At 41.7% G+C, this 20,813-nt stretch overlaps 49 non-coding genes and 1 pseudogene across 49 annotated transcripts; all 50 read right to left on the reverse strand.

Moving 5' to 3' along the window:
- Positions 1–255: 255 nt before the first annotated feature.
- Positions 256–374, reverse strand: LOC142484403 (5S ribosomal RNA). The gene has a single exon (XR_012797862.1). It is a non-coding gene; the product is annotated as a 5S ribosomal RNA (ribosomal RNA).
- A 286-nt stretch (positions 375–660) lies between these two features.
- Positions 661–779, reverse strand: LOC142484236 (5S ribosomal RNA). Its single transcript, XR_012797732.1, has one exon. It is a non-coding gene; the product is annotated as a 5S ribosomal RNA (ribosomal RNA).
- Positions 780–1,064: 285 nt separating this feature from the next.
- LOC142484404 (5S ribosomal RNA) lies at positions 1,065–1,183 on the reverse strand. Its single transcript, XR_012797863.1, has one exon. It is a non-coding gene; the product is annotated as a 5S ribosomal RNA (ribosomal RNA).
- A 286-nt stretch (positions 1,184–1,469) lies between these two features.
- LOC142484274 (5S ribosomal RNA) lies at positions 1,470–1,588 on the reverse strand. Its single transcript, XR_012797769.1, has one exon. It is a non-coding gene; the product is annotated as a 5S ribosomal RNA (ribosomal RNA).
- Positions 1,589–1,873: 285 nt separating this feature from the next.
- On the reverse strand, positions 1,874–1,992 carry LOC142484662 (5S ribosomal RNA). The gene has a single exon (XR_012798113.1). It is a non-coding gene; the product is annotated as a 5S ribosomal RNA (ribosomal RNA).
- Positions 1,993–2,277: 285 nt separating this feature from the next.
- LOC142484663 (5S ribosomal RNA) lies at positions 2,278–2,396 on the reverse strand. Its single transcript, XR_012798114.1, has one exon. It is a non-coding gene; the product is annotated as a 5S ribosomal RNA (ribosomal RNA).
- A 285-nt stretch (positions 2,397–2,681) lies between these two features.
- LOC142484405 (5S ribosomal RNA) lies at positions 2,682–2,800 on the reverse strand. Its single transcript, XR_012797864.1, has one exon. It is a non-coding gene; the product is annotated as a 5S ribosomal RNA (ribosomal RNA).
- Positions 2,801–3,086: 286 nt separating this feature from the next.
- On the reverse strand, positions 3,087–3,205 carry LOC142484145 (5S ribosomal RNA). The gene has a single exon (XR_012797645.1). It is a non-coding gene; the product is annotated as a 5S ribosomal RNA (ribosomal RNA).
- A 285-nt stretch (positions 3,206–3,490) lies between these two features.
- LOC142484407 (5S ribosomal RNA) lies at positions 3,491–3,609 on the reverse strand. Its single transcript, XR_012797865.1, has one exon. It is a non-coding gene; the product is annotated as a 5S ribosomal RNA (ribosomal RNA).
- Positions 3,610–3,895: 286 nt separating this feature from the next.
- LOC142484275 (5S ribosomal RNA) lies at positions 3,896–4,014 on the reverse strand. The gene has a single exon (XR_012797770.1). It is a non-coding gene; the product is annotated as a 5S ribosomal RNA (ribosomal RNA).
- Positions 4,015–4,299: 285 nt separating this feature from the next.
- Positions 4,300–4,418, reverse strand: LOC142484408 (5S ribosomal RNA). The gene has a single exon (XR_012797866.1). It is a non-coding gene; the product is annotated as a 5S ribosomal RNA (ribosomal RNA).
- Positions 4,419–4,704: 286 nt separating this feature from the next.
- LOC142484146 (5S ribosomal RNA) lies at positions 4,705–4,823 on the reverse strand. Its single transcript, XR_012797646.1, has one exon. It is a non-coding gene; the product is annotated as a 5S ribosomal RNA (ribosomal RNA).
- Positions 4,824–5,108: 285 nt separating this feature from the next.
- Positions 5,109–5,227, reverse strand: LOC142484409 (5S ribosomal RNA). Its single transcript, XR_012797867.1, has one exon. It is a non-coding gene; the product is annotated as a 5S ribosomal RNA (ribosomal RNA).
- A 286-nt stretch (positions 5,228–5,513) lies between these two features.
- LOC142484594 (5S ribosomal RNA) lies at positions 5,514–5,632 on the reverse strand. Its single transcript, XR_012798046.1, has one exon. It is a non-coding gene; the product is annotated as a 5S ribosomal RNA (ribosomal RNA).
- A 286-nt stretch (positions 5,633–5,918) lies between these two features.
- Positions 5,919–6,037, reverse strand: LOC142484595 (5S ribosomal RNA). The gene has a single exon (XR_012798047.1). It is a non-coding gene; the product is annotated as a 5S ribosomal RNA (ribosomal RNA).
- A 286-nt stretch (positions 6,038–6,323) lies between these two features.
- Positions 6,324–6,442, reverse strand: LOC142484277 (5S ribosomal RNA). The gene has a single exon (XR_012797772.1). It is a non-coding gene; the product is annotated as a 5S ribosomal RNA (ribosomal RNA).
- A 285-nt stretch (positions 6,443–6,727) lies between these two features.
- Positions 6,728–6,846, reverse strand: LOC142484410 (5S ribosomal RNA). The gene has a single exon (XR_012797868.1). It is a non-coding gene; the product is annotated as a 5S ribosomal RNA (ribosomal RNA).
- Positions 6,847–7,132: 286 nt separating this feature from the next.
- Positions 7,133–7,251, reverse strand: LOC142484147 (5S ribosomal RNA). The gene has a single exon (XR_012797647.1). It is a non-coding gene; the product is annotated as a 5S ribosomal RNA (ribosomal RNA).
- A 285-nt stretch (positions 7,252–7,536) lies between these two features.
- LOC142484411 (5S ribosomal RNA) lies at positions 7,537–7,655 on the reverse strand. The gene has a single exon (XR_012797869.1). It is a non-coding gene; the product is annotated as a 5S ribosomal RNA (ribosomal RNA).
- Positions 7,656–7,941: 286 nt separating this feature from the next.
- Positions 7,942–8,060, reverse strand: LOC142484413 (5S ribosomal RNA). Its single transcript, XR_012797871.1, has one exon. It is a non-coding gene; the product is annotated as a 5S ribosomal RNA (ribosomal RNA).
- A 286-nt stretch (positions 8,061–8,346) lies between these two features.
- Positions 8,347–8,465, reverse strand: LOC142484414 (5S ribosomal RNA). The gene has a single exon (XR_012797872.1). It is a non-coding gene; the product is annotated as a 5S ribosomal RNA (ribosomal RNA).
- Positions 8,466–8,750: 285 nt separating this feature from the next.
- Positions 8,751–8,869, reverse strand: LOC142484415 (5S ribosomal RNA). The gene has a single exon (XR_012797873.1). It is a non-coding gene; the product is annotated as a 5S ribosomal RNA (ribosomal RNA).
- A 286-nt stretch (positions 8,870–9,155) lies between these two features.
- LOC142484293 (5S ribosomal RNA) lies at positions 9,156–9,274 on the reverse strand. Its single transcript, XR_012797787.1, has one exon. It is a non-coding gene; the product is annotated as a 5S ribosomal RNA (ribosomal RNA).
- A 286-nt stretch (positions 9,275–9,560) lies between these two features.
- Positions 9,561–9,679, reverse strand: LOC142484319 (5S ribosomal RNA). The gene has a single exon (XR_012797812.1). It is a non-coding gene; the product is annotated as a 5S ribosomal RNA (ribosomal RNA).
- Positions 9,680–9,965: 286 nt separating this feature from the next.
- On the reverse strand, positions 9,966–10,084 carry LOC142484416 (5S ribosomal RNA). The gene has a single exon (XR_012797874.1). It is a non-coding gene; the product is annotated as a 5S ribosomal RNA (ribosomal RNA).
- A 286-nt stretch (positions 10,085–10,370) lies between these two features.
- LOC142484208 (5S ribosomal RNA) lies at positions 10,371–10,489 on the reverse strand. Its single transcript, XR_012797706.1, has one exon. It is a non-coding gene; the product is annotated as a 5S ribosomal RNA (ribosomal RNA).
- A 286-nt stretch (positions 10,490–10,775) lies between these two features.
- LOC142484185 (5S ribosomal RNA) lies at positions 10,776–10,894 on the reverse strand. Its single transcript, XR_012797683.1, has one exon. It is a non-coding gene; the product is annotated as a 5S ribosomal RNA (ribosomal RNA).
- A 685-nt stretch (positions 10,895–11,579) lies between these two features.
- On the reverse strand, positions 11,580–11,698 carry LOC142484597 (5S ribosomal RNA). The gene has a single exon (XR_012798049.1). It is a non-coding gene; the product is annotated as a 5S ribosomal RNA (ribosomal RNA).
- Positions 11,699–12,031: 333 nt separating this feature from the next.
- LOC142484636 (5S ribosomal RNA) lies at positions 12,032–12,150 on the reverse strand. The gene has a single exon (XR_012798087.1). It is a non-coding gene; the product is annotated as a 5S ribosomal RNA (ribosomal RNA).
- Positions 12,151–12,436: 286 nt separating this feature from the next.
- On the reverse strand, positions 12,437–12,555 carry LOC142484302 (5S ribosomal RNA). The gene has a single exon (XR_012797796.1). It is a non-coding gene; the product is annotated as a 5S ribosomal RNA (ribosomal RNA).
- A 286-nt stretch (positions 12,556–12,841) lies between these two features.
- LOC142484672 (5S ribosomal RNA) lies at positions 12,842–12,960 on the reverse strand. Its single transcript, XR_012798121.1, has one exon. It is a non-coding gene; the product is annotated as a 5S ribosomal RNA (ribosomal RNA).
- Positions 12,961–13,246: 286 nt separating this feature from the next.
- On the reverse strand, positions 13,247–13,365 carry LOC142484186 (5S ribosomal RNA). Its single transcript, XR_012797684.1, has one exon. It is a non-coding gene; the product is annotated as a 5S ribosomal RNA (ribosomal RNA).
- Positions 13,366–13,651: 286 nt separating this feature from the next.
- LOC142484475 (5S ribosomal RNA) lies at positions 13,652–13,770 on the reverse strand. The gene has a single exon (XR_012797931.1). It is a non-coding gene; the product is annotated as a 5S ribosomal RNA (ribosomal RNA).
- Positions 13,771–14,056: 286 nt separating this feature from the next.
- On the reverse strand, positions 14,057–14,175 carry LOC142484252 (5S ribosomal RNA). The gene has a single exon (XR_012797747.1). It is a non-coding gene; the product is annotated as a 5S ribosomal RNA (ribosomal RNA).
- A 286-nt stretch (positions 14,176–14,461) lies between these two features.
- Positions 14,462–14,580, reverse strand: LOC142484187 (5S ribosomal RNA). Its single transcript, XR_012797685.1, has one exon. It is a non-coding gene; the product is annotated as a 5S ribosomal RNA (ribosomal RNA).
- Positions 14,581–14,866: 286 nt separating this feature from the next.
- Positions 14,867–14,985, reverse strand: LOC142484476 (5S ribosomal RNA). The gene has a single exon (XR_012797932.1). It is a non-coding gene; the product is annotated as a 5S ribosomal RNA (ribosomal RNA).
- Positions 14,986–15,271: 286 nt separating this feature from the next.
- On the reverse strand, positions 15,272–15,390 carry LOC142484338 (5S ribosomal RNA; annotated as a pseudogene).
- A 286-nt stretch (positions 15,391–15,676) lies between these two features.
- LOC142484684 (5S ribosomal RNA) lies at positions 15,677–15,795 on the reverse strand. The gene has a single exon (XR_012798133.1). It is a non-coding gene; the product is annotated as a 5S ribosomal RNA (ribosomal RNA).
- Positions 15,796–16,081: 286 nt separating this feature from the next.
- Positions 16,082–16,200, reverse strand: LOC142484188 (5S ribosomal RNA). Its single transcript, XR_012797686.1, has one exon. It is a non-coding gene; the product is annotated as a 5S ribosomal RNA (ribosomal RNA).
- A 286-nt stretch (positions 16,201–16,486) lies between these two features.
- Positions 16,487–16,605, reverse strand: LOC142484189 (5S ribosomal RNA). The gene has a single exon (XR_012797687.1). It is a non-coding gene; the product is annotated as a 5S ribosomal RNA (ribosomal RNA).
- Positions 16,606–16,891: 286 nt separating this feature from the next.
- LOC142484190 (5S ribosomal RNA) lies at positions 16,892–17,010 on the reverse strand. Its single transcript, XR_012797688.1, has one exon. It is a non-coding gene; the product is annotated as a 5S ribosomal RNA (ribosomal RNA).
- Positions 17,011–17,296: 286 nt separating this feature from the next.
- On the reverse strand, positions 17,297–17,415 carry LOC142484693 (5S ribosomal RNA). The gene has a single exon (XR_012798141.1). It is a non-coding gene; the product is annotated as a 5S ribosomal RNA (ribosomal RNA).
- Positions 17,416–17,701: 286 nt separating this feature from the next.
- Positions 17,702–17,820, reverse strand: LOC142484257 (5S ribosomal RNA). The gene has a single exon (XR_012797752.1). It is a non-coding gene; the product is annotated as a 5S ribosomal RNA (ribosomal RNA).
- Positions 17,821–18,106: 286 nt separating this feature from the next.
- On the reverse strand, positions 18,107–18,225 carry LOC142484477 (5S ribosomal RNA). The gene has a single exon (XR_012797933.1). It is a non-coding gene; the product is annotated as a 5S ribosomal RNA (ribosomal RNA).
- A 286-nt stretch (positions 18,226–18,511) lies between these two features.
- On the reverse strand, positions 18,512–18,630 carry LOC142484473 (5S ribosomal RNA). The gene has a single exon (XR_012797929.1). It is a non-coding gene; the product is annotated as a 5S ribosomal RNA (ribosomal RNA).
- Positions 18,631–18,916: 286 nt separating this feature from the next.
- On the reverse strand, positions 18,917–19,035 carry LOC142484478 (5S ribosomal RNA). Its single transcript, XR_012797934.1, has one exon. It is a non-coding gene; the product is annotated as a 5S ribosomal RNA (ribosomal RNA).
- A 286-nt stretch (positions 19,036–19,321) lies between these two features.
- LOC142484685 (5S ribosomal RNA) lies at positions 19,322–19,440 on the reverse strand. The gene has a single exon (XR_012798134.1). It is a non-coding gene; the product is annotated as a 5S ribosomal RNA (ribosomal RNA).
- A 286-nt stretch (positions 19,441–19,726) lies between these two features.
- Positions 19,727–19,845, reverse strand: LOC142484628 (5S ribosomal RNA). The gene has a single exon (XR_012798080.1). It is a non-coding gene; the product is annotated as a 5S ribosomal RNA (ribosomal RNA).
- A 286-nt stretch (positions 19,846–20,131) lies between these two features.
- LOC142484674 (5S ribosomal RNA) lies at positions 20,132–20,250 on the reverse strand. The gene has a single exon (XR_012798123.1). It is a non-coding gene; the product is annotated as a 5S ribosomal RNA (ribosomal RNA).
- A 286-nt stretch (positions 20,251–20,536) lies between these two features.
- Positions 20,537–20,655, reverse strand: LOC142484417 (5S ribosomal RNA). Its single transcript, XR_012797875.1, has one exon. It is a non-coding gene; the product is annotated as a 5S ribosomal RNA (ribosomal RNA).
- Positions 20,656–20,813: the final 158 nt, after the last annotated feature.

Below are 20,813 nucleotides of genomic sequence, written 5' to 3' on the forward strand. Positions count from 1 at the left end.
TCTTAAATCCATGAGCCTATATCTTGCTCCATGCATACACAGAGACTGAGAAAATGACAGGTGCACTCAAATGTACTATAGACGGAATTCTTGATGTCAGAATTCTATTTGGAAGGTTGCATTGTGTTGAACTTTCTGAGGAAAAAACGATATATTTCTTTGCCACTGCGGGAAAAAAGTAGTAAAAAATGAAACATTTTCATTTGCTGCAAGGAATGCCATGTATATTTTCATTAGGGAAGCAAAAAATAAAAACACCCACAGCACCTGGTATTCCCAGGCAGTCTCCCAACCCAGTACTAATCAAGCCTCACCCTGCTTAGCTTCCGAGATCTGACGGGATCGGGCGCTTTCAAGGTAGTATGGCCGTAGGTGGAGATTGCTGTCTCATGATATCCTCTCATTCTTAAATCCATGAGCCTATATCTTGCTCCATGCATACACAGAGACTGAGAAAATGACAGGTGCACTCAAATGTACTATAGACGGAATTCTTGATGTCAGAATTCTATTTTGGAAGGTTGCATTGTGTTGAACTTTCAGAGGAAAAAACGATATATTTCTTTGCCACTGCGGGAAAAAAGTAGCAAGAAATGAAACATTTTCATTTGCTGCGAGGAATGCCATGTATATTTTCATTAGGGAAGCGAAAAATAAAAACCCCCACAGCACCTGGTATTCCCAGGCAGTCTCCCAACCCAGTACTAATCAAGCCTCACCCTGCTTAGCTTCCGAGATCTGACGGGATCGGGCGCTGTCAAGGTAGTATGGCCGTAGGTGGAGATTGCTGTCTCATGATATCCTCTCATTCTTAAATCCATGAGCCTATATCTTGCTCCATGCATACACAGAGACTGAGAAAATGACAGGTGCACTCAAATGTACTATAGACGGAATTCTTGATGTCAGAATTCTATTTGGAAGGTTGCATTGTGTTGAACTTTCTGAGGAAAAAACGATATATTTCTTTGCCACTGCGGGAAAAAAGTAGTAAAAAATGAAACATTTTCATTTGCTGCAAGGAATGCCATGTATATTTTCATTAGGGAAGCAAAAAATAAAAACACCCACAGCACCTGGTATTCCCAGGCAGTCTCCCAACCCAGTACTAATCAAGCCTCACCCTGCTTAGCTTCCGAGATCTGACGGGATCGGGCGCTTTCAAGGTAGTATGGCCGTAGGTGGAGATTGCTGTCTCATGATATCCTCTCATTCTTAAATCCATGAGCCTATATCTTGCTCCATGCATACACAGAGACTGAGAAAATGACAGGTGCACTCAAATGTACTATAGACGGAATTCTTGATGTCAGAATTCTATTTTGGAAGGTTGCATTGTGTTGAACTTTCAGAGGAAAAAACGATATATTTCTTTGCCACTGCGGGAAAAAAGTAGCAAGAAATGAAACATTTTCATTTGCTGCGAGGAATGCCATGTATATTTTCATTAGGGAAGCGAAAAATAAAAACCCCTACAGCACCTGGTATTCCCAGGCAGTCTCCCAACCCAGTACTAATCAAGCCTCACCCTGCTTAGCTTCCGAGATCTGACGGGATCAGGCGCTGTCAAGGTAGTATGGCCGTAGGTGGAGATTGCTGTCTCATGATATCCTCTCATTCTTAAATCCATGAGCCTATATCTTGCTCCATGCATACACAGAGACTGAGAAAATGACAGGTGCACTCAAATGTACTATAGACGGAATTCTTGATGTCAGAATTCTATTTGGAAGGTTGCATTGTGTTGAACTTTCTGAGGAAAAAACGATATATTTCTTTGCCACTGCGGGAAAAAAGTAGTAAAAAATGAAACATTTTCATTTGCTGCAAGGAATGCCATGTATATTTTCATTAGGGAAGCAAAAAATAAAAACACCCACAGCACCTGGTATTCCCAGGCAGTCTCCCAACCCAGTACTAATCAAGCCTCACCCTGCTTAGCTTCCGAGATCTGACGGGATCGGGCGCTGTCAAGGTAGTATGGCCGTAGGTGGAGATTGCTGTCTCATGATATCCTCTCATTCTTAAATCCATGAGCCTATATCTTGCTCCATGCATACACAGAGACTGAGAAAATGACAGGTGCACTCAAATGTACTATAGACGGAATTCTTGATGTCAGAATTCTATTTGGAAGGTTGCATTGTGTTGAACTTTCTGAGGAAAAAACGATATATTTCTTTGCCACTGCGGGAAAAAAGTAGTAAAAAATGAAACATTTTCATTTGCTGCAAGGAATGCCATGTATATTTTCATTAGGGAAGCAAAAAATAAAAACACCCACAGCACCTGGTATTCCCAGGCAGTCTCCCAACCCAGTACTAATCAAGCCTCACCCTGCTTAGCTTCCGAGATCTGACGGGATCGGGCGCTGTCAAGGTAGTATGGCCGTAGGTGGAGATTGCTGTCTCATGATATCCTCTCATTCTTAAATCCATGAGCCTATATCTTGCTCCATGCATACACAGAGACTGAGAAAATGACAGGTGCACTCAAATGTACTATAGACGGAATTCTTGATGTCAGAATTCTATTTGGAAGGTTGCATTGTGTTGAACTTTCTGAGGAAAAAACGATATATTTCTTTGCCACTGCGGGAAAAAAGTAGTAAAAAATGAAACATTTTCATTTGCTGCAAGGAATGCCATGTATATTTTCATTAGGGAAGCAAAAAATAAAAACACCCACAGCACCTGGTATTCCCAGGCAGTCTCCCAACCCAGTACTAATCAAGCCTCACCCTGCTTAGCTTCCGAGATCTGACGGGATCGGGCGCTTTCAAGGTAGTATGGCCGTAGGTGGAGATTGCTGTCTCATGATATCCTCTCATTCTTAAATCCATGAGCCTATATCTTGCTCCATGCATACACAGAGACTGAGAAAATGACAGGTGCACTCAAATGTACTATAGACGGAATTCTTGATGTCAGAATTCTATTTTGGAAGGTTGCATTGTGTTGAACTTTCAGAGGAAAAAACGATATATTTCTTTGCCACTGCGGGAAAAAAGTAGCAAGAAATGAAACATTTTCATTTGCTGCGAGGAATGCCATGTATATTTTCATTAGGGAAGCGAAAAATAAAAACCCCTACAGCACCTGGTATTCCCAGGCAGTCTCCCAACCCAGTACTAATCAAGCCTCACCCTGCTTAGCTTCCGAGATCTGACGGGATCGGGCGCTGTCAAGGTAGTATGGCCGTAGGTGGAGATTGCTGTCTCATGATATCCTCTCATTCTTAAATCCATGAGCCTATATCTTGCTCCATGCATACACAGAGACTGAGAAAATGACAGGTGCACTCAAATGTACTATAGACGGAATTCTTGATGTCAGAATTCTATTTGGAAGGTTGCATTGTGTTGAACTTTCTGAGGAAAAAACGATATATTTCTTTGCCACTGCGGGAAAAAAGTAGTAAAAAATGAAACATTTTCATTTGCTGCAAGGAATGCCATGTATATTTTCATTAGGGAAGCAAAAAATAAAAACACCCACAGCACCTGGTATTCCCAGGCAGTCTCCCAACCCAGTACTAATCAAGCCTCACCCTGCTTAGCTTCCGAGATCTGACGGGATCGGGCGCTTTCAAGGTAGTATGGCCGTAGGTGGAGATTGCTGTCTCATGATATCCTCTCATTCTTAAATCCATGAGCCTATATCTTGCTCCATGCATACACAGAGACTGAGAAAATGACAGGTGCACTCAAATGTACTATAGACGGAATTCTTGATGTCAGAATTCTATTTTGGAAGGTTGCATTGTGTTGAACTTTCAGAGGAAAAAACGATATATTTCTTTGCCACTGCGGGAAAAAAGTAGCAAGAAATGAAACATTTTCATTTGCTGCGAGGAATGCCATGTATATTTTCATTAGGGAAGCGAAAAATAAAAACCCCTACAGCACCTGGTATTCCCAGGCAGTCTCCCAACCCAGTACTAATCAAGCCTCACCCTGCTTAGCTTCCGAGATCTGACGGGATCAGGCGCTGTCAAGGTAGTATGGCCGTAGGTGGAGATTGCTGTCTCATGATATCCTCTCATTCTTAAATCCATGAGCCTATATCTTGCTCCATGCATACACAGAGACTGAGAAAATGACAGGTGCACTCAAATGTACTATAGACGGAATTCTTGATGTCAGAATTCTATTTGGAAGGTTGCATTGTGTTGAACTTTCTGAGGAAAAAACGATATATTTCTTTGCCACTGCGGGAAAAAAGTAGTAAAAAATGAAACATTTTCATTTGCTGCAAGGAATGCCATGTATATTTTCATTAGGGAAGCAAAAAATAAAAACACCCACAGCACCTGGTATTCCCAGGCAGTCTCCCAACCCAGTACTAATCAAGCCTCACCCTGCTTAGCTTCCGAGATCTGACGGGATCGGGCGCTTTCAAGGTAGTATGGCCGTAGGTGGAGATTGCTGTCTCATGATATCCTCTCATTCTTAAATCCATGAGCCTATATCTTGCTCCATGCATACACAGAGACTGAGAAAATGACAGGTGCACTCAAATGTACTATAGACGGAATTCTTGATGTCAGAATTCTATTTTGGAAGGTTGCATTGTGTTGAACTTTCAGAGGAAAAAACGATATATTTCTTTGCCACTGCGGGAAAAAAGTAGCAAGAAATGAAACATTTTCATTTGCTGCGAGGAATGCCATGTATATTTTCATTAGGGAAGCGAAAAATAAAAACCCCTACAGCACCTGGTATTCCCAGGCAGTCTCCCAACCCAGTACTAATCAAGCCTCACCCTGCTTAGCTTCCGAGATCTGACGGGATCGGGCGCTGTCAAGGTAGTATGGCCGTAGGTGGAGATTGCTGTCTCATGATATCCTCTCATTCTTAAATCCATGAGCCTATATCTTGCTCCATGCATACACAGAGACTGAGAAAATGACAGGTGCACTCAAATGTACTATAGACGGAATTCTTGATGTCAGAATTCTATTTGGAAGGTTGCATTGTGTTGAACTTTCTGAGGAAAAAACGATATATTTCTTTGCCACTGCGGGAAAAAAGTAGTAAAAAATGAAACATTTTCATTTGCTGCAAGGAATGCCATGTATATTTTCATTAGGGAAGCAAAAAATAAAAACACCCACAGCACCTGGTATTCCCAGGCAGTCTCCCAACCCAGTACTAATCAAGCCTCACCCTGCTTAGCTTCCGAGATCTGACGGGATCGGGCGCTTTCAAGGTAGTATGGCCGTAGGTGGAGATTGCTGTCTCATGATATCCTCTCATTCTTAAATCCATGAGCCTATATCTTGCTCCATGCATACACAGAGACTGAGAAAATGACAGGTGCACTCAAATGTACTATAGACGGAATTCTTGATGTCAGAATTCTATTTTGGAAGGTTGCATTGTGTTGAACTTTCAGAGGAAAAAACGATATATTTCTTTGCCACTGCGGGAAAAAAGTAGCAAGAAATGAAACATTTTCATTTGCTGCGAGGAATGCCATGTATATTTTCATTAGGGAAGCGAAAAATAAAAACCCCTACAGCACCTGGTATTCCCAGGCAGTCTCCCAACCCAGTACTAATCAAGCCTCACCCTGCTTAGCTTCCGAGATCTGACGGGATCGGGCGCTTTCAAGGTAGTATGGCCGTAGGTGGAGATTGCTGTCTCATGATATCCTCTCATTCTTAAATCCATGAGCCTATATCTTGCTCCATGCATACACAGAGACTGAGAAAATGACAGGTGCACTCAAATGTACTATAGACGGAATTCTTGATGTCAGAATTCTATTTTGGAAGGTTGCATTGTGTTGAACTTTCAGAGGAAAAAACGATATATTTCTTTGCCACTGCGGGAAAAAAGTAGCAAGAAATGAAACATTTTCATTTGCTGCGAGGAATGCCATGTATATTTTCATTAGGGAAGCGAAAAATAAAAACCCCTACAGCACCTGGTATTCCCAGGCAGTCTCCCAACCCAGTACTAATCAAGCCTCACCCTGCTTAGCTTCCGAGATCTGACGGGATCGGGCGCTTTCAAGGTAGTATGGCCGTAGGTGGAGATTGCTGTCTCATGATATCCTCTCATTCTTAAATCCATGAGCCTATATCTTGCTCCATGCATACACAGAGACTGAGAAAATGACAGGTGCACTCAAATGTACTATAGACGGAATTCTTGATGTCAGAATTCTATTTTGGAAGGTTGCATTGTGTTGAACTTTCAGAGGAAAAAACGATATATTTCTTTGCCACTGCGGGAAAAAAGTAGCAAGAAATGAAACATTTTCATTTGCTGCGAGGAATGCCATGTATATTTTCATTAGGGAAGCGAAAAATAAAAACCCCTACAGCACCTGGTATTCCCAGGCAGTCTCCCAACCCAGTACTAATCAAGCCTCACCCTGCTTAGCTTCCGAGATCTGACGGGATCAGGCGCTGTCAAGGTAGTATGGCCGTAGGTGGAGATTGCTGTCTCATGATATCCTCTCATTCTTAAATCCATGAGCCTATATCTTGCTCCATGCATACACAGAGACTGAGAAAATGACAGGTGCACTCAAATGTACTATAGACGGAATTCTTGATGTCAGAATTCTATTTGGAAGGTTGCATTGTGTTGAACTTTCTGAGGAAAAAACGATATATTTCTTTGCCACTGCGGGAAAAAAGTAGTAAAAAATGAAACATTTTCATTTGCTGCAAGGAATGCCATGTATATTTTCATTAGGGAAGCAAAAAATAAAAACACCCACAGCACCTGGTATTCCCAGGCAGTCTCCCAACCCAGTACTAATCAAGCCTCACCCTGCTTAGCTTCCGAGATCTGACGGGATCGGGCGCTTTCAAGGTAGTATGGCCGTAGGTGGAGATTGCTGTCTCATGATATCCTCTCATTCTTAAATCCATGAGCCTATATCTTGCTCCATGCATACACAGAGACTGAGAAAATGACAGGTGCACTCAAATGTACTATAGACGGAATTCTTGATGTCAGAATTCTATTTTGGAAGGTTGCATTGTGTTGAACTTTCAGAGGAAAAAACGATATATTTCTTTGCCACTGCGGGAAAAAAGTAGCAAGAAATGAAACATTTTCATTTGCTGCGAGGAATGCCATGTATATTTTCATTAGGGAAGCGAAAAATAAAAACCCCTACAGCACCTGGTATTCCCAGGCAGTCTCCCAACCCAGTACTAATCAAGCCTCACCCTGCTTAGCTTCCGAGATCTGACGGGATCGGGCGCTGTCAAGGTAGTATGGCCGTAGGTGGAGATTGCTGTCTCATGATATCCTCTCATTCTTAAATCCATGAGCCTATATCTTGCTCCATGCATACACAGAGACTGAGAAAATGACAGGTGCACTCAAATGTACTATAGACGGAATTCTTGATGTCAGAATTCTATTTGGAAGGTTGCATTGTGTTGAACTTTCTGAGGAAAAAACGATATATTTCTTTGCCACTGCGGGAAAAAAGTAGTAAAAAATGAAACATTTTCATTTGCTGCGAGGAATGCCATGTATATTTTCATTAGGGAAGCAAAAAATAAAAACACCCACAGCACCTGGTATTCCCAGGCAGTCTCCCAACCCAGTACTAATCAAGCCTCACCCTGCTTAGCTTCCGAGATCTGACGGGATCGGGCGCTTTCAAGGTAGTATGGCCGTAGGTGGAGATTGCTGTCTCATGATATCCTCTCATTCTTAAATCCATGAGCCTATATCTTGCTCCATGCATACACAGAGACTGAGAAAATGACAGGTGCACTCAAATGTACTATAGACGAAATTCTTGATGTCAGAATTCTATTTTGGAAGGTTGCATTATGTTGAACTTTCAGAGGAAAAAACGATATATTTCTTTGCCACTGCGGGAAAAAAGTAGTAAAAAATGAAACATTTTCATTTGCTGCAAGGAATGCCATGTATATTTTCATTAGGGAAGCAAAAAATAAAAACACCCACAGCACCTGGTATTCCCAGGCAGTCTCCCAACCCAGTACTAATCAAGCCTCACCCTGCTTAGCTTCCGAGATCTGACGGGATCGGGCGCTTTCAAGGTAGTATGGCCGTAGGTGGAGATTGCTGTCTCATGATATCCTCTCATTCTTAAATCCATGAGCCTATATCTTGCTCCATGCATACACAGAGACTGAGAAAATGACAGGTGCACTCAAATGTACTATAGACGGAATTCTTGATGTCAGAATTCTATTTTGGAAGGTTGCATTGTGTTGAACTTTCAGAGGAAAAAACGATATATTTCTTTGCCACTGCGGGAAAAAAGTAGCAAGAAATGAAACATTTTCATTTGCTGCAAGGAATGCCATGTATATTTTCATTAGGGAAGCAAAAAATAAAAACACCCACAGCACCTGGTATTCCCAGGCAGTCTCCCAACCCAGTACTAATCAAGCCTCACCCTGCTTAGCTTCCGAGATCTGACGGGATCGGGCGCTTTCAAGGTAGTATGGCCGTAGGTGGAGATTGCTGTCTCATGATATCCTCTCATTCTTAAATCCATGAGCCTATATCTTGCTCCATGCATACACAGAGACTGAGAAAATGACAGGTGCACTCAAATGTACTATAGACGGAATTCTTGATGTCAGAATTCTATTTGGAAGGTTGCATTGTGTTGAACTTTCTGAGGAAAAAACGATATATTTCTTTGCCACTGCGGGAAAAAAGTAGTAAAAAAAGAAACATTTTCATTTGCTGCAAGGAATGCCATGTATATTTTCATTAGGGAAGCAAAAAATAAAAACACCCACAGCACCTGGTATTCCCAGGCAGTCTCCCAACCCAGTACTAATCAAGCCTCACCCTGCTTAGCTTCCGAGATCTGACGGGATCGGGCGCTTTCAAGGTAGTATGGCCGTAGGTGGAGATTGCTGTCTCATGATATCTTCTCATTCTTAAATCCATGAGCCTATATCTTGCTCCATGCATACACAGAGACTGAGAAAATGACAGGTGCACTCAAATGTACTATAGACGGAATTCTTGATGTCAGAATTCTATTTTGGAAGGTTGCATTATGTTGAACTTTCAGAGGAAAAAACGATATATTTCTTTGCCACTGCGGGAAAAAAGTAGTAAAAAATGAAACATTTTCATTAGCTGCAAGGAATGCCATGTATATTTTCATTAGGGAAGCAAAAAATAAAAACACCTACAGCACCTGGTATTCCCAGGCAGTCTCCCAACCCAGTACTAATCAAGCCTCACCCTGCTTAGCTTCCGAGATCTGATGGGATTTGGCGCTTTCAAGGTAGTATGGCCGTAGGTGGAGATTGCTGTCTCATGATATCCACTCATTCTTAAATCCATGAGCCTATATCTTGCTCCATGCATACACAGAGACTGAGAAAATGACAGGTGCACTCAAATGTACTATAGACGGAATTCTCGATGTCAGAATTCTATTTTGGAAGGTTGCATTGTGTTGAACTTTCAGAGGAAAAAACTATATATTTCTTTGCCACTACGGGAAAAAAGTAGCAAGAAATGAAACATTTTCATTTGCTGCGAGGAATGCCATGTATATTTTCATTAGGGAAGCGAAAAATAAAAACCCCTACAGCACCTGGTATTCCCAGGCAGTCTACCAACCCAGTACTAATCAAGCCTCACCCTGCTTAGCTTCCGAGATCTGACAGGATCGGGCGCTTTCAAGGTAGTATGGCCGTAGGTGGAGATTGCTGTCTCATGATATCCTCTCATTCTTAAATCCATGAGCCTATATCTTGCTCCATGCATACACAGAGACTGAGAAAATGACAGGTGCACTCAAATGTACTATAGACGAAATTCTTGATGTCAGAATTCTATTTTGGAAGGTTGCATTATGTTGAACTTTCAGAGGAAAAAACGATATATTTCTTTGCCACTGCGGGAAAAAAGTAGTAAAAAATGAAACATTTTCATTAGCTGCAAGGAATGCCATGTATATTTTCATTAGGGAAGCAAAAAATAAAAACACCCACAGCACCTGGTATTCCCAGGCAGTCTCCCAACCCAGTACTAATCAAGCCTCACCCTGCTTAGCTTCCGAGATCTGACGGGATCGGGCGCTTTCAAGGTAGTATGGCCGTAGGTGGAGATTGCTGTCTCATGATATCCTCTCATTCTTAAATCCATGAGCCTATATCTTGCTCCATGCATACACAGAGACTGAGAAAATGACAGGTGCACTCAAATGTACTATAGACGGAATTCTTGATGTCAGAATTCTATTTTGGAAGGTTGCATTGTGTTGAACTTTCTGAGGAAAAAACGATATATTTCTTTGCCACTGCGGGAAAAAAGTAGTAAAAAATGAAACATTTTCATTTGCTGCAAGGAATGCCATGTATATTTTCATTAGGGAAGCGAAAAATAAAAACACCCACAGCACCTGGTATTCCCAGGCAGTCTCCCAACCCAGTACTAATCAAGCCTCACGCTGCTTAGCTTCCGAGATCTGACGGGATCGGGCGCTTTCAAGGTAGTATGGCCGTAGGTGGAGATTGCTGTCTCATGATATCCTCTCATTCTTAAATCCATGAGCCTATATCTTGCTCCATGCATACACATAGACTGAGAAAATGACAGGTGCACTCAAATGTACTATAGACGGAATTCTTGATGTCAGAATTCTATTTTGGAAGGTTGCATTGTGTTGAACTTTCTGAGGAAAAAACGATATATTTCTTTGCCACTGCGGGAAAAAAGTAGTAAAAAATGAAACATTTTCATTAGCTGCAAGGAATGCCATGTATATTTTCAATAGGGAAGCAAAAAATAAAAACACCCACAGCACCTGGTATTCCCAGGCAGTCTCCCAACCCAGTACTAATCAAGCCTCATCCTGCTTAGCTTCCGAGATCTGACGGGATCGGGCGCTTTCAAGGTAGTATGGCCGTAGGTGGAGATTGCTGTCTCATGATATCCTCTCATTCTTAAATCCATGAGCCTATATCTTGCTCCATGCATATACAGAGACTGAGAAAATGACAGGTGCACTCAAATGTACTACTGCACCGACACACTTTATTCGAGCAAATACCCAGTATGTACCTGGCAGATACCTGGAATGCGCCGCTCCTCACCTCTGACAAGCCCCGTTGCGTTTGCCTTCCCAGCCTGGGTTCATGCCTGGCTGACGGGCGGCTGATCTGTTAAATGATAATGATTAGGATTTAATAGGCTGCAATGCTTCGCGTGTCTACCAGATGGCATAAATTCATGAATTGTAATGCAGTATATATATATATACTGTGCAGTATTGCAGCCAGCGGGAATAAAATGCTTCAAACCCTGCCTGGAAAATACCTCAATGCACTCGGGCAGAAAACAGTCACAAACCTCAATACACCCGGGTATACCCGAATTCGTGGGACTAGCCGAGCTCGAATAAAGTGTGTCGCCAGTGTATAGACGGAATTCTTGATGTCAGAATTCTATTTTGGAAGGTTGCATTGTGTTGAACTTTCAGAGGAAAAAACGATATATTTCTTTGCCACTGCGGGAAAAAAGTAGCAAGAAATGAAACATTTTCATTTGCTGCAAGGAATGCCATGTATATTTTCATTAGGGAAGCGAAAAATAAAAACCCCTACAGCACCTGGTATTCCCAGGCAGTCTCCCAACCCAGTACTAATCAAGCCTCACCCTGCTTAGCTTCCGAGATCTGACGGGATCGGGCGCTTTCAAGGTAGTATGGCCGTAGGTGGAGATTGTTGTCTCATGATATCCTCTCATTCTTAAATCCATGAGCCTATATCTTGCTCCATGCATACACAGAGACTGAGAAAATGACAGGTGCACTCAAATGTACTATAGACGGAATTCTCGATGTCAGAATTCTATTTTGGAAGGTTGCATTGTGTTGAACTTTCTGAGGAAAAAACGATATATTTGGAAGGTTGCATTGTGTTGAACTTTCAGAGGAAAAAACGATATATTTCTTTGCCACTGCGGGAAAAAAGTAGTAAAAAATTAAACATTTTCATTTGCTGCAAGGAATGCCATGTATATTTTCATTAGGGAAGCGAAAAATAAAAACACCCACAGCACCTGGTATTCCCAGGCAGTCTCCCAACCCAGTACTAATCAAGCCTCACCCTGCTTAGCTTCCGAGATCTGACGGGATCGGGCGCTTTCAAAGTAGTATGGCCGTAGGTGGAGATTGCTGTCTCATGATATCCTCTCATTCTTAAATCCATGAGCCTATATCTTGCTCCATGCATACACAGAGACTGAGAAAATGACAGGTGCACTCAAATGTACTATAGACGGAATTCTTGATGTCAGAATTCTATTTTGGAAGGTTGCATTGTGTTGAACTTTCAGAGGAAAAAACGATATATTTCTTTGCCACTGCGGGAAAAAAGTAGTAAAAAATGAAACATTTTCATTTGCTGCAAGGAATGCCATGTATATTTTCATTAGGGAAGCGAAAAATAAAAACACCCACAGCACCTGGTATTCCCAGGCAGTCTCCCAACCCAGTACTAATCAAGCCTCACCCTGCTTAGCTTCCGAGATCTGACGGGATTGGGCGCTTTCAAGGTAGTATGGCCATAGGTGGAGATTGCTGTCTCATGATATCCTCTCATTCTTAAATCCATGAGCCTATATCTTGCTCCATGCATACACAGAGACTGAGAAAATGACAGGTGTACTCAAATGTACTATAGACGGAATTCTTGATGTCAGAATTCTATTTTGGAAGGTTGCATTGTGTTGAACTTTCTGAGGAAAAAACGATATATTTCTTTGCCACTGCGGGAAAAAAGTAGTAAAAAATGAAACATTTTCATTTGCTGCAAGGAATGCCATGTATATTTTCATTAGGGAAGCGAAAAATAAAAACACCCACAGCACCTGGTATTCCCAGGCAGTCTCCCAACCCAGTACTAATCAAGCCTCACCCTGCTTAGCTTCCGAGATCTGATGGGATCGGGCGCTTTCAAGGTAGTATGGCCGTAGGTGGAGATTGCTGTCTCATGATATCCTCTCATTCTTAAATCCATGAGCCTATATCTTGCTCCATGCATACACAGAGACTGAGAAAATGACAGGTGTACTCAAATGTACTATAGACGGAATTCTTGATGTCAGAATTCTATTTTGGAAGGTTGCATTGTGTTGAACTTTCAGAGGAAAAAACGATATATTTCTTTGCCACTGCGGGAAAAAAGTAGTAAAAAATGAAACATTTTCATTTGCTGCAAGGAATGCCATGTATATTTTCATTAGGGAAGCGAAAAATAAAAACACCCACAGCACCTGGTATTCCCAGGCAGTCTCCCAACCCAGTACTAATCAAGCCTCATCCTGCTTAGCTTCCGAGATCTGACGGGATCGGGCGCTTTCAAGGTAGTATGGCCGTAGGTGGAGATTGCTGTCTCATGATATATTCTCATTCTTAAATCCATGAGCCTATATCTTGCTCCATGCATACACAGAGACTGAGAAAATGACAGGTGCACTCAAATGTACTATAGACGGAATTCTTGATGTCAGAATTCTATTTTGGAAGGTTGCATTGTGTTGAACTTTCAGAGGAAAAAACGATATATTTCTTTGCCACTGCGGGAAAAAAGTAGTAAAAAATGAAACATTTTCATTTGCTGCAAGGAATGCCATGTATATTTTCATTAGGGAAGCGAAAAATAAAAACACCCACAGCACCTGGTATTCCCAGGCAGTCTCCCAACACAGTACTAATCAAGCCTCACCCTGCTTAGCTTCCGAGATCTGACGGGATCGGGCGCTTTCAAGGTAGTATGGCCGTAGGTGGAGATTGCTGTCTCATGATATCCTCTCATTCTTAAATCCATGAGCCTATATCTTGCTCCATGCATACACAGAGACTGAGAAAATGACAGGTGCACTCAAATGTACTATAGACGGAATTCTTGATGTCAGAATTCTATTTTGGAAGGTTGCATTGTGTTGAACTTTCAGAGGAAAAAACGATATATTTCTTTGCCACTGCGGGAAAAAAGTAGTAAAAAATGAAACATTTTCATTTGCTGCAAGGAATGCCATGTATATTTTCATTAGGGAAGCGAAAAATAAAAACACCCACAGCACCTGGTATTCCCAGGCAGTCTCCCAACACAGGACTAATCAAGCCTCACCCTGCTTAGCTTCCGAGATCTGACGGGATCGGGCGCTTTCAAGGTAGTATGGCCGTAGGTGGAGATTGCTGTCTCATGATATCCTCTCATTCTTAAATCCATGAGCCTATATCTTGCTCCATGCATACACAGAGACTGAGAAAATGACAGGTGTACTCAAATGTACTATAGACGGAATTCTTGATGTCAGAATTCTATTTTGGAAGGTTGCATTGTGTTGAACTTTCTGAGGAAAAAACGATATATTTCTTTGCCACTGCGGGAAAAAAGTAGTAAAAAATGAAACATTTTCATTTGCTGCAAGGAATGCCATGTATATTTTCATTAGGGAAGCGAAAAATAAAAACACCCACAGCACCTGGTATTCCCAGGCAGTCTCCCAACCCAGTACTAATCAAGCCTCATCCTGCTTAGCTTCCGAGATCTGACGGGATCGGGCGCTTTCAAGGTAGTATGGCCGTAGGTGGAGATTGCTGTCTCATGATATCCTCTCATTCTTAAATCCATGAGCCTATATCTTGCTCCATGCATACACAGAGACTGAGAAAATGACAGGTGCACTCAAATGTACTATAGACGGAATTCTTGATGTCAGAATTCTATTTTGGAAGGTTGCATTGTGTTGAACTTTCAGAGGAAAAAACGATATATTTCTTTGCCACTGCGGGAAAAAAGTAGTAAAAAATGAAACATTTTCATTTGCTGCAAGGAATGCCATGTATATTTTCATTAGGGAAGCGAAAAATAAAAACACCCACAGCACCTGGTATTCCCAGGCAGTCTCCCAACACAGTACTAATCAAGCCTCACCCTGCTTAGCTTCCGAGATCTGACGGGATCGGGCGCTTTCAAGGTAGTATGGCCGTAGGTGGAGATTGCTGTCTCATGATATCCTCTCATTCTTAAATCCATGAGCCTATATCTTGCTCCATGCATACACAGAGACTGAGAAAATGACAGGTGTACTCAAATGTACTATAGACGGAATTCTTGATGTCAGAATTCTATTTTGGAAGGTTGCATTGTGTTGAACTTTCAGAGGAAAAAACGATATATTTCTTTGCCACTGCGGGAAAAAAGTAGTAAAAAATGAAACATTTTCATTTGCTGCAAGGAATGCCATGTATATTTTCATTAGGGAAGCGAAAAATAAAAACACCCACAGCACCTGGTATTCCCAGGCAGTCTCCCAACACAGTACTAATCAAGCCTCACCCTGCTTAGCTTCCGAGATCTGACGGGATCGGGCGCTTTCAAGGTATTATGTCCGTAGGTGGAGATTGCTGTCTCATGATTTCCTCTCATTCTTAAATCCATGAGCCTATATCTTGCTCCATGCATACACAGAGACTGAGAAAATGACAGGTGTACTCAAATGTACTATAGACGGAATTCTTGATGTCAGAATTCTATTTTGGAAGGTTGCATTGTGTTGAACTTTCTGAGGAAAAAACGATATATTTCTTTGCCACTGCGGGAAAAAAGTAGTAAAAAATGAAACATTTTCATTTGCTGCAAGGAATGCCATGTATATTTTCATTAGGGAAGCGAAAAATAAAAACACCCACAGCACCTGGTATTCCCAGGCAGTCTCCCAACACAGTACTAATCAAGCCTCACCCTGCTTAGCTGCCGAGATCTGACGGGATCGGGCGCTTTCAAGGTAGTATGGCCGTAGGTGGAGATTGCTGTCTCATGATATCCTCTCATTCTTAAATCCATGAGCCTATATCTTGCTCCATGCATACACAGAGACTGAGAAAATGACAGGTGTACTCAAATGTACTATAGACGGAATTCTTGATGTCAGAATTCTATTTTGGAAGGTTGCATTGTGTTGAACTTTCAGAGGAAAAAACGATATATTTCTTTGCCACTGCGGGAAAAAAGTAGTAAAAAATGAAACATTTTCATTTGCTGCAAGGAATGCCATGTATATTTTCATTAGGGAAGCGAAAAATAAAAACACCCACAGCACCTGGTATTCCCAGGCAGTCTCCCAACCCAGTACTAATCAAGCCTCATCCTGCTTAGCTTCCGAGATCTGACGGGATCGGGCGCTTTCAAGGTAGTATGGCCGTAGGTGGAGATTGCTGTCTCATGATATCCTCTCATTCTTAAATCCATGAGCCTATATCTTGCTCCATGCATACACAGAGACTGAGAAAATGACAGGTGTACTCAAATGTACTATAGACGGAATTCTTGATGTCAGAATTCTATTTTGGAAGGTTGCATTGTGTTGAACTTTCAGAGGAAAAAACGATATATTTCTTTGCCACTGCGGGAAAAAAGTAGTAAAAAATGAAACATTTTCATTTGCTGCAAGGAATGCCATGTATATTTTCATTAGGGAAGCGAAAAATAAAAACACCCACAGCACCTGGTATTCCCAGGCAGTCTCCCAACCCAGTACTAATCAAGCCTCATCCTGCTTAGCTTCCGAGATCTGACGGGATCGGGCGCTTTCAAGGTAGTATGGCCGTAGGTGGAGATTGCTGTCTCATGATATCCTCTCATTCTTAAATCCATGAGCCTATATCTTGCTCCATGCATACACAGAGACTGAGAAAATGACAGGTGCACTCAAATGTACTATAGACGGAATTCTTGATGTCAGAATTCTATTTTGGAAGGTTGCATTGTGTTGAACTTTCAGAGGAAAAAACGATATATTTCTTTGCCACTGCGGGAAAAAAGTAGTAAAAAATGAAACATTTTCATTTGCTGCAAGGAATGCCATGTATATTTTCATTAGGGAAGCGAAAAATAAAAACACCCACAGCACCTGGTATTCCCAGGCAGTCTCCCAACCCAGTACTAATCAAGCCTCATCCTGCTTAGCTTCCGAGATCTGACGGGATCGGGCGCTTTCAAGGTAGTATGGCCGTAGGTGGAGATTGCTGTCTCATGATATCCTCTCATTCTTAAATCCATGAGCCTATATCTTGCTCCATGCATACACAGAGACTGAGAAAATGACAGGTGCACTCAAATGTACTATAGACGGAATTCTTGATGTCAGAATTCTATTTTGGAAGGTTGCATTGTGTTGAACTTTCAGAGGAAAAAACGATATATTTCTTTGCCACTGCGGGAAAAAAGTAGTAAAAAATGAAACATTTTCATTTGCTGCAAGGAATGCCATGTATATTTTCATTAGGGAAGCGAAAAATAAAAACACCCACAGCACCTGGTATTCCCAGGCAGTCTCCCAACACAGTACTAATCAAGCCTCACCCTGCTTAGCTTCCGAGATCTGACGGGATCGGGCACTTTCAAGGTAGTATGGCCGTAGGTGGAGATTGCTGTCTCATGATATCCTCTCATTCTTAAATCCATGAGCCTATATCTTGCTCCATGCATACACAGAGACTGAGAAAATGACAGGTGCACTCAAATGTACTATAGACGGAATTCTTGATGTCAGAATTCTATTTTGGAAGGTTGCATTGTGTTGAACTTTCAGAGGAAAAAACGATATATTTCTTTGCCACTGCGGGAAAAAAGTAGTAAAAAATGAAACATTTTCATTTGCTGCAAGGAATGCCATGTATATTTTCATTAGGGAAGCGAAAAATAAAAACACCCACAGCACCTGGTATTCCCAGGCAGTCTCCCAACCCAGTACTAATCAAGCCTCACCCTGCTTAGCTTCCGAGATCTGACGGGATCGGGCGCTTTCAAGGTATTATGGCCGTAGGTGGAGATTGCTGTCTCATGATATCCTCTCATTCTTAAATCCATGAGCCTATATCTTGCTCCATGCATACACAGAGACTGAGAAAATGACAGGTGTACTCAAATGTACTATAGACGGAATTCTTGATGTCAGAATTCTATTTTGGAAGGTTGCATTGTGTTGAACTTTCTGAGGAAAAAACGATATATTTCTTTGCCACTGCGGGAAAAAAGTAGTAAAAAATGAAACATTTTCATTTGCTGCAAGGAATGCCATGTATATTTTCATTAGGGAAGCGAAAAATAAAAACACCCACAGCACCTGGTATTCCCAGGCAGTCTCCCAACACAGTACTAATCAAGCCTCACCCTGCTTAGCTTCCGAGATCTGACGGGATCGGGCGCTTTCAAGGTAGTATGGCCGTAGGTGAAGATTGCTGTCTCATGATATCCTCTCATTCTTAAATCCATGAGCCTATATCTTGCTCCATGCATACACAGAGACTGAGAAAATGACAGGTGTACTCAAATGTACTATAGACGGAATTCTTGATGTCAGAATTCTATTTTGGAAGGTTGCATTGTGTTGAACTTTCAGAGGAAAAAACGATATATTTCTTTGCCACTGCGGGAAAAAAGTAGTAAAAAATGAAACATTTTCATTTGCTGCAAGGAATGCCATGTATATTTTCATTAGGGAAGCGAAAAATAAAAACACCCACAGCACCTGGTATTCCCAGGCAGTCACCCAACCCAGTACTAATCAAGCCTCACCCTGCTTAGCTTCCGAGATCTGACGGGATCGGGCGCATTCAAGGTAGTATGGCCGTAGGTGGAGATTGCTGTCTCATGATATCCTCTCATTCTTAAATCCATGAGCCTATATCTTGCTCCATGCATACACAGAGACTGAGAAAATGACAGGTGTACTCAAATGTACTATAGACGGAATTCTTGATGTCAGAATTCTATTTTGGAAGGTTGCATTGTGTTGAACTTTCTGAGGAAAAAACGATATATTTCTTTGCCACTGCGGGAAAAAAGTAGTAAAAAATGAAACATTTTCATTTGCTGCAAGGAATGCCATGTATATTTTCATTAGGGAAGCGAAAAATAAAAACACCCACAGCACCTGGTATTCCCAGGCAGTCTCCCAACACAGTACTAATCAAGCCTCACCCTGCTTAGCTTCCGAGATCTGACGGGATCGGGCGCTTTCAAGGTAGTATGGCCGTAGGTGGAGAGTGCTGTCTCATGATATCCTCTCATTCTTAAATCCATGAGCCTATATCTTGCTCCATGCATACACAGAGACTGAGAAAATGACAGGTGTACTCAAATGTACTATAGACGGAATTCTTGATGTCAGAATTCTATTTTGGAAGGTTGCATTGTGTTGAACTTTCAGAGGAAAAAACGATATATTTCTTTGCCACTGCGGGAAAAAAGTAGTAAAAAATGAAACATTTTCATTTGCTGCAAGGAATGCCATGTATATTTTCATTAGGGAAGCGAAAAATAAAAACACCCACAGCACCTGGTATTCCCAGGCAGTCTCCCAACCCAGTACTAATCAAGCCTCACCCTGCTTAGCTTCCGAGATCTGACGGGATCAGGCGCTTTCAAGGTAGTATGGCCGTAGGTGGAGATTGCTGTCTCATGATATCCTCTCATTCTTAAATCCATGAGCCTATATCTTGCTCCATGCATACACAGAGACTGAGAAAATGACAGGTGCACTCAAATGTACTATAGACGGAATTCTTGATGTCAGAATTCTATTTTGGAAGGTTGCATTGTGTTGAACTTTCAGAGGAAAAAACGATATATTTCTTTGCCACTGCGGGAAAAAAGTAGTAAAAAATGAAACATTTTCATTTGCTGCAAGGAATGCCATGTATATTTTCATTAGGGAAGCGAAAAATAAAAACACCCACAGCACCTGTTATTCCCAGGCAGTCTCCCAACCCAGTACTAATCAAGCCTCACCCTGCTTAGCTTCCGAGATCTGACGGGATCGGGCGCTTTCAAGGTAGTATGGCCGTAGGTGGAGATTGCTGTCTCATGATATCCTCTCATTCTTAAATCCATGAGCCTATATCTTGCTCCATGCATACACAGAGACTGAGAAAATGACAGGTGTACTCAAATGTACTATAGACGGAATTCTTGATGTCAGAATTCTATTTTGGAAGGTTGCATTGTGTTGAACTTTCTGAGGAAAAAACGATATATTTCTTTGCCACTGCGGGAAAAAAGTAGTAAAAAATGAAACATTTTCATTTGCTGCAAGGAATGCCATGTATATTTTCATTAGGGAAGCGAAAAATAAAAACACCCACAGCACCTGGTATTCCCAGGCAGTCTCCCAACCCAGTACTAATCAAGCCTCACCCTGCTTAGCTTCCGAGATCTGACGGGATCGAGCGCTTTCAAGGTAGTATGGCCGTAGGTGGAGATTGCTGTCTCATGATATCCTCTCATTCTTAAATCCATGAGCCTATATCTTGCTCCATGCATACACAGAGACTGAGAAAATGACAGGTGCACTCAAATGTACTATAGACGGAATTCTTGATGTCAGAATTCTATTTTGGAAGGTTGCATTGTGTTGAACTTTCAGAGGAAAAAACGATATATTTCTTTGCCACTGCGGGAAAAAAGTAGTAAAAAATGAAACATTTTCATTTGCTGCAAGGAATGCCATGTATATTTTCATTAGGGAAGCGAAAAATAAAAACACCCACAGCACCTGGTATTCCCAGGCAGTCTCCCAACCCAGTACTAATCAAGCCTCACCCTGCTTAGCTTCCGAGATCTGACGGGATCGGGCGCTTTCAAGGTAGTATGGCCGTAGGTGGAGATTGCTGTCTCATGATATCCTCTCATTCTTAAATCCATGAGCCTATATCTTGCTCCATGCATACACAGAGACTGAGAAAATGACAGGTGTACTCAAATGTACTATAGACGGAATTCTTGATGTCAGAATTCTATTTTGGAAGGTTGCATTGTGT

This window comes from Ascaphus truei, unplaced genomic scaffold (assembly GCF_040206685.1).
Source record: "Ascaphus truei isolate aAscTru1 unplaced genomic scaffold, aAscTru1.hap1 HAP1_SCAFFOLD_435, whole genome shotgun sequence".
Classification (NCBI taxonomy): Eukaryota; Metazoa; Chordata; class Amphibia; order Anura; family Ascaphidae; genus Ascaphus; species Ascaphus truei.